This window comes from Marmota flaviventris, chromosome X (genome assembly GCF_047511675.1).
Source record: "Marmota flaviventris isolate mMarFla1 chromosome X, mMarFla1.hap1, whole genome shotgun sequence".
NCBI lineage: Eukaryota > Metazoa > Chordata > Mammalia > Rodentia > Sciuridae > Marmota > Marmota flaviventris.
Window position 1 is genome coordinate 39,703,303 of NC_092518.1, and position 7,839 is coordinate 39,711,141.

A 7,839-nucleotide genomic window follows, 5' to 3' on the forward strand; every position below is an offset into this window, starting at 1 on the left:
GGACCACAGGGGAAATACCTTTGGAAACTGGGATTTGGATTTAAGGTGTAGCTCAGTGGTAGATCACCTCCCTAGCAGACAGGAGACCCTGAGTTTAATTTCATTTACTTGTTCTGATAATTCAAATAATAAAATGTGATATCTAATCATTGTAAAAGATTAGAAAGGAGAAAAGATCATCTTACAGTCCAATCTCCTTATCACTCTTGATGTTTTTGTGTATATATTTATAGTCGTGATATTCATCTAAAAACCCAACATTGTTCCAAAAATCTCTAGTGTTATTTTGAAGCCTGCTTTTAGAAGTGTTTAATTTTAGCCAGGCATGGTGGCACATGCCTGTAGTTCCAGAAACTCAGAAGGCTCAGACAGAAAGATCACAAGTTTGAGGCTAGCCTAAGCAACTTAGTGAGACTCTGTCTCAAAATTTTTAAAAAGGGCTGGGGTGGTATCTCAGTAGTAGAATACCCCTGGGTTCAATTCTGCGGGGGGAGCAAGAAAAAAGAGGGGAAAAAAGAAAATATCAAGAAGTCAATGGGGGGCTGGGGTTGTGGCTCAGCGGTAGAGTGCTCGCCTAGCATGTGCAAAGCCCTGGGTTCGATTCTCAGCACCACATAAAAATAAGTAAACAAAATAAAGGCATTGTGTCCAACTACAACTAAAAAATAAATGTTTAAAAAAAAAAAAAAAGAAGTCAATGGGAGCCAGGTGCCATAGTTCATGCCTGTAATCCCAAGGACTCAGGAGGCTGAAGCAGGAGGATTCCATGTTCAAGGCCAGCCTGGGCAACTTAGCAAGATCCTTAGCACTTTAGCAACACCCTGTCTCAGAATGAAAAATAAAAGGGCTGGGGATGTGGCTCAGTGGTAGACCACCCCTGGGTTTAATCCCCAGTACCAAAAAAAGAAACAAACAAATAAATGTGGAAGAGCATAACAATGATCAGATATTAGATTCCTTCATTTAAGTAGATGGGCCTCAAAAATACCATTTCTTTCTTATCTTTGATAGAGAAATACCATGTGTTCCTCGTTCTTAAACACTTATTTCATATCCTAATATATTCTGGATCAGAACTTGATGTACAGTGAAATGGAGTGGAGAGAGAAGTGCTGGAGAGGACTGGGTCAGTGGGGTCAAGTATCAGGGTGGCCTGCGACATAGGGCACACATAGCCACAGACAATTACAGGAAGGAGGGAAAGTGGCAAATGTTGCTCCTATGTCACCACGTTTCCCTCTTCCCAACCACCAGTCTAATTGCTGAAGGCGGGGATCTGACAAGTCTCCTGCCCCGCTGCCAGGAACAGGAAGTAGTAGAGACCCAGCCCCTCCCTTTGGTCCCTGAGTCACTGCCAGATCCTGACTCATCCCTCCACTTAATCTAGTCACAGTGACCAGCGGAAAGAGAAAGGACACGTCAGATGCAGAGAACACAAGAGGACAGCACTTTCCTGGGGTGAAGAAGAGTGGGGGGAATCAAATCAGGAAGGGTAGCTTCCATTTCTGACCTATGGTTTCCCAGTTTATTTTACTGCCAGGTCCATCCCATCCCCAGGGAGCCCAGGTCTCCTCTGATCTCCGGTCCAGCAAGCAAGTGGGGGAAAAGGCTGCTTTCCCACCACCTTCAATGGGGTCAGCCCTGCTGTAGCCAGAGCTGGCTAAATCAAGTTCCTGGCAGAACAAGAGAGCACTCTTTCCCTTCCCCAGTCAGGGTAGAGTCAGTGTACACTTCACATTTGGACAGGAGAGGCCACATCTTCCTCCATATGATGCTGTCTGCCAAGTTTTTCCTTGTGCACCCCTGTGGAGAACATAAGAAAGCAGATCCCTCAATAGCCACTCTGGGCCCAATATAATCAAGTGGAAGTTACCTTCAGAGGCTGTAGCCTGGGTAGTGCCTAAAAGTGACTATAGAGTGTGCTATACACTTCAAAATTAATTGTGGAATTTAAAACTTTCTCTGTCAGTTTGCCAATATTTTCACTTAAACTGGTTGCTTTTTTGGGGGGTGGGTACTGGGGATTGAACCCAGGGCCATTGAGCCACATCTCCAGCCCCCTTTTTATATTTTATGTAAAGACAGGGTCTCACTGAGTTGCTTAGAGCCTCTCTAAATTACAGAGGCTGGCTTTGAACTTGCTATCCTCCTGCCTCAGCCTCCTGAGTAGCTGGGACTCTAGGCATATGACACCATGCCCAGCTAGATGGCAATTTAATGACTATTTCACAAAGATATATTGAGTACCAGACATGTTCATAGCACATGTTATCTGTGTGTCTCTTTATTTAAGTTCCATCTGCAATAACAAAAGCCTCTATCACATGGGTGTTCTTTGCTCCCCATTAGGGCACTTGAACTCCCCTGAGGTACCCAGGAGGATTTGGGAATGGAAAGTTGCCTTGTTTTTCTGATACATATACATTAGGGAAAACTGTAGTTGCTAGGAAATTACTGATAAATTAGAGCCAAAATGTGCATGCTTCTAATGCATTTATCAATTAAGATATCCAGAGATTCATAATTATTTTGAGTAGAGAAATGTCAGTAGGAGACTATTTCAAGAGGAGTACAGAGTAACATTTTAGGTTTGGGGTGTTGGGGGGTAAGGGGTGGGGCTTATTAAGGATAAGGGATTGCTGGACACAAGCAGAAGGGGAGCAGAGATGTATAGGTGTAGGCTGGTGACAGCTGAACATGGCTTTAGTGGGGAGCCCTCTTCAAGGCCTGCCCAGGCTCCCCTTCTCACTGCCACAGCCCGGGATGCAAGTTGCTTCCCTTTATTTGTAAAAAAAAAAAAAAAAAAAAAAAAAGCTTCACTTTACTTTAGTATGGATTCATCCATACTCTACAAATTGAAAAGATCTGGAAAAACATTTCCATACCTATAGAAAACTATTGTTCATATTTGGGGGGAGTTTTATTGTCATCCTTTTGTGTATGCAGTTGACTTTTTTTTTTCAAAGAGAGAGAGAGAGAAAATTTTAATATTTATTTTTTAGTTTTCAGCGAACACAACATCTTTGTTTGTATGTGGTGCTGAGGATCCAACCCGGGCCGCACGCATGCCAGGCGAGCGCGCTACCGCTTGAGCCACATCCCCAGCCCCTGCAGTTGACATTTTTATATGGAGCTCCATGTGTAGCCTGTATTTTCCCCTTTTTAATAGTATATGAAATTCATTTTCCCATGACGTTACAGGGTTGATAAACAATATTTTAAACCGTTTCATTATATTTTTAGGGAGACTATCTGGGTTTTCTTAATTTCTTAGTTCAAACATTTCCCTTTGTACAAACAACACTTGGATTCAAATGTTTCCTTTTTTTTTTTTTTTTTTTTTTTTTTTTTTTTTTTTTTACAAATACTGGTTAGATAAACATCTTTAAACATCTATCTAGGGGCTGGGGTTGTGGATCAGAAGTAGAGCTGTCGCCCACTACGCATGAGACATGGGTTCGATCTTCAGCACCACATAAAAATAAAATACAGATACTGTGTTCACCTATAACTAAAAAAATAAATATTTAAAAAGATCTATCTATCTATCTATCATCTATCTCTCTATCAAGAAAAGTTGAGAATGGAGAACATGGAGGAGACTAGGAAAGACAAGGGAAGGCTACTCTGTCCTGTAGCAAACCCAGTCCCCCGTTGCGCAAATCAGCGACAACCACTGGGACTGTGGAGGAGGTGCGAGCCTGGAAGGGGCCCCGCCCTCGGACTGCGGACCTTGCGGAGGCGCCCTTGCCGCGGCGCCCTTGCCGCATTGGCGCTTGCCCTTGGCCTCCGGCGGTCTCTGGCGCCCCCTGCCGTTCATGCTGTAAACTGCGCCGATCCGCTTGCTCTTAGTTACCTCTCTGCCGCCGCCTGCTCCATTTTGCTTCTCCCTTCCTCTCCGCTCGCACCTCCCTCCTTTTCTTTTTTCCAGTCCTTCACGTTTTAATTCAGGTGTTCCAGCTCGAGGAGCTCCTTGCAGAACTAGCTGCTGTCGTTAGATCCAGGGGGAATAAGCAGGCGGAGAGGGGCCCCCTGCGGGCGGGGACAACAGGAAATAGAGGGCCAGCTGGGCTCCAGGCTCATCTAGGCGCTGCAGCGGGAGAGGAGCTGTCGCCCCGCCCCGGCCGAAACTTTTTATTGGAGTTTCTGGTGTCATCCCCTGTGGTCCTAGGAGGAAGGGCCAGAAACGATGGAACCTGGGTGCTGGAGGGTCGTGGACCCACAGTCCCCTGGGGGTAGAGGAAGTGGAACTCGCCCCCTCCTTCTGTTTCCCGACCCAGGACCCCAGAAATGCCGAAGAATGGCGCAGTGAGATGGCAGGACAACCGTTCAGGAGCAGAGAGAGAGCCTTGTTGGAACAGAAAGCAGCCACCTCCCCATGTCCTTTGCACCCTTTAGAGGTCTCCAGAGCTTAGGCTGCCTTGGACAGACACCCTGCACTCTCACCTACTTTCCATTGCTTTCCTCCTCTTCAGAATAAACTAAAATCTTACCAGGGTTTCTAGTCCCATAGCCTTCTCTTTGTCCAGTTCCCAGGCAGGATAAATCCAGGGAGCACCTCAGTGATCCTCCACAAACCGGTGCAAGGTCACCACAGGTAGGATCCACTTAGCATTCGACTCACCCACCCCATTTACCGTGCCTCTGCGTACTTCTATTTGCTTGGATCAGCCTCTCTACTCCTGCTGTCCCAGACTAAGAGCTTCACCAGGGGTATTTTGAAGAAGTCCTGGGGCAACAGGGTCTTTGACAAAGAATTTCTAGATGTTTCAGATATTGAGATATAGATATTTATTTAGGAAACAGAGGAATACACATCCAAGAGAGAATGTGGGTCACCTCAAGAGCAAGAGACATTTTGGAGGTGCTTGGGTTCTTTTAAAGGAAACTTGATGAAAGATGGGTATAGGAAAGTATGTGGGGATGATATCAGTCTGATGGTCACAAGATGGTTTATGGTGGTCTGGCAATTCTCAGGATCTTTAGATTGATATCTGATCAATAGATAACTTTGGGAGAGTGCCCCTACATTATACTTTTCTGGGGAAGTACCCTATAATATAGAGTATCACCCTTTGCTCAATCTATTCTAAAAATGCATGTATTCGTAGGCCAATTAACAGTACTCATGGCAATTTTCATTGGTGGATGAATTTCTAGTAACTTTAAGATGGTGAGTGAAGATCTGTAGGTTTTACAGAAAGTTGGAATGACAGGCATGAGAGAGAACTGGCTTGGGGGTGAAGTTATGAGGAGCTTTAGCACAAGGCTTTCTGATTAAAGTTAAGATTCTCCTTGTCCTTCCTTTTATGTTTTTAACCTATTTTTTGTTTCTTTTTGCTTCTATATCAGGACTGAATGGCCTGACCCAAGACTTCCAGGAATGTTTTTCAGGCAGGTGATGACCTCAACAGCCAGAAGTGAAAGCTAATTCCAGAACCCACCCAGCTGCTGCCCCTGAGACTCTAGAGACCTCTAAGTAAAGTCAGTTCACCTGAAGGGCTTCCTGGAGGAGAAGAGAAGCTGGAAACACTGGAGCTAGTGATCCCCACGGGGACACTAATTCATTTCCATAGTTTTTATCTTAGAACCTAGACCACTGACTGAAGCTCTCAAAGTCTCAGGATCCACACACATTTTCCCATTTATTCTTCTGTGTACATATCCACCATATATGAGCAGAGCTCCCTAGCAGTTGAGATGCAAAAGCTCAGGGAATGTTATAGTTTGGATATGAGGTGTCCCCCACAAACTGTTAATGCAGGCATATTCAGAGGTAACATGATTGGATTGCAAGAGCTGTAACCTAATCAGTCCATTCTAGTTTAAATGGACTGGGCAATAACTGTGGGCAAGTAGGATGTGTCTGAAGGAGGTGGGTCACTGGGGATGTGCCCTGGAAGAGTTCATCTTCCCTGCAGTACCTTCCCCTCTCTGCTTCCTGGTGCAGTGAGTAGGACAGCTTCCCTCTGCCACACTCTTCCACCATGATGTCCTGCCTCATCTTAGACCCAGAGCAATGGAGTTGGCCATCTATGGGCTGAGAAACCATGAGCTCCAAATAAACTTTCCCTTCTCTAAGTTGTTTTTATAAGGCATTTTGGTCACAGCAAAATTGGAGGAAGGAAGGAAGATTTTATTATAGCCAAATGCAGTTAGGGACGACAGGGGGTTGCTGGAATGAACCCTTTTCTACCCATCATAAAGGATTCTGGCCAACATTCCTATAACCAAAGAAAGGTTATTAAGATAAAAGCATAACAGGGGTGAGGAGATAGCTCAGTTGGTAGAGTACTTGCCTCGCATGCATAAAGCCCTGGATTAAATCCTCAGCACACACACACACACACACACACACACAGAGAGAGAGAGAGAGAAGCATAACAGATTTCTTTGATCATAGTTTTACATGACATGGGAGCCTTTGGATTAAACCAATGACTCAGGGTAAATAATTTATTTTTATGCTTAGGTTTGATGAAACATGAACAACCATCCATATAGAAAGGTGATTGGACAGGGGGCTGGGGTTGTGGCTCAGTGTTAGAGTGCGCACTTTGTGTGTGTGTGAGGCACTGGGTTCAATCCTCAGCACCACATAAAAATAAATAAAGGTATTGTATCTGTCTACAACTAAGAAATATTTTTAAAAAGAAAGGTTTTTGGACAAAAAAAAGATATAAGCTAATGCTAATAGACTGATGGGAAACCCCAGCAAAGTTTATTCAAATTTTTCTTTGCTCCTCAGTTGTAGCATGGCTTCCTTCTGGGTATGGGGTAGACTCCCTCTTGGATGAAGGTCTTAGTTTCTTTTTGGCCAGCTCCCCAGAAAGGTGAGATGAAATTAAAGTAATAACTCTAGTTTTTGTAGCTGGCTTTGAATAAAAGTGTCTTTAGTTCTTTTTAAAATTTTTTTTTAAATTTTATTATTTCTTTTAGTTACACATAACAGTAGAATCCTTTTTGATATAATTATACAAGCATGGAATATATCTTATTCTAATTAGGACCCCAGTCTTGTGGATGTACACAATGGTGAGATTTACTGTGGTGTATTCATATATGTATATAGGAAAATTTTGTCGAATTAATTCTTATCCCCCTTCCCTTCCTTTCATTTCCCTTTATCTACTCCACTGAACTTCTAATCTTCTCCTTCCCTCCTTATTGTGGGTTAACTTCCACATATCAAAGAAAACATTTGACCTTTGGCTTTTGGGAATTGGCTGATTTCACTTAGCATAATAGTCTCCAGATCCATCCATTTACTAGCAAATGTCATAGCCATTCTTTTTTATGGCTGAGTAATATCCCATTGTGTATATGTACCACATTTTCTTTATCCATTCATCTGTTGAAGGCCAGCTAGGTTAGCTCCATAGCTTAGCTATTGTGAATTATGCTGCTATAAACATTGATGTGGCTGCGTCATTGTAGTAGGCTGATTTTTAAGCCCTTTGGAAGGATCATTAGTTTCTATGGTCTGCCTTGAGAAAGAAGAATTCTAGTTTCTATGTTTTACCCCAAGGGAAGAATGAGGGGTGCTCTCACCCCTGAGAAGGTCCAGAGAAAGAGAGAAATTTTGCTTCAAAGGCTGCTTCTAGGCCTTCGCTTTGGGGTATCATTTTTTGAGCCCCAAAAGAAGCACATGCAGGGGAAACTGGAGGCCCTGGGGAGAATTGAGTCTACCAAAGGGACATGAAGAGGCTAGAAAATGTTGCTGCTAAGAGGTCCTCTTAGAATTTAAGGAGGTAAGGAGGTAATGTATTTGCCAAGAAGAGCTGGATTTTCTTGATAGAGAAAGCAAGTGTGGTTTGAAGTGGCCTCAGAGCATGTCCT

The 7,839-nt window shown here is 43.7% G+C and overlaps 1 long non-coding RNA gene across 1 annotated transcript; it reads right to left on the reverse strand.

Annotated features, from left to right (window-relative positions):
- Window positions 1–1,511: 1,511 nt before the first annotated feature.
- LOC117794558 (uncharacterized) lies at window positions 1,512–4,326 on the reverse strand. The gene is made up of 2 exons (XR_004618451.2): window positions 3,857–4,326; window positions 1,512–1,803 (listed from the first exon to the last, which is right to left on the reverse strand). It is a non-coding gene; the product is annotated as an uncharacterized lncRNA (long non-coding RNA).
- Window positions 4,327–7,839: the final 3,513 nt, after the last annotated feature.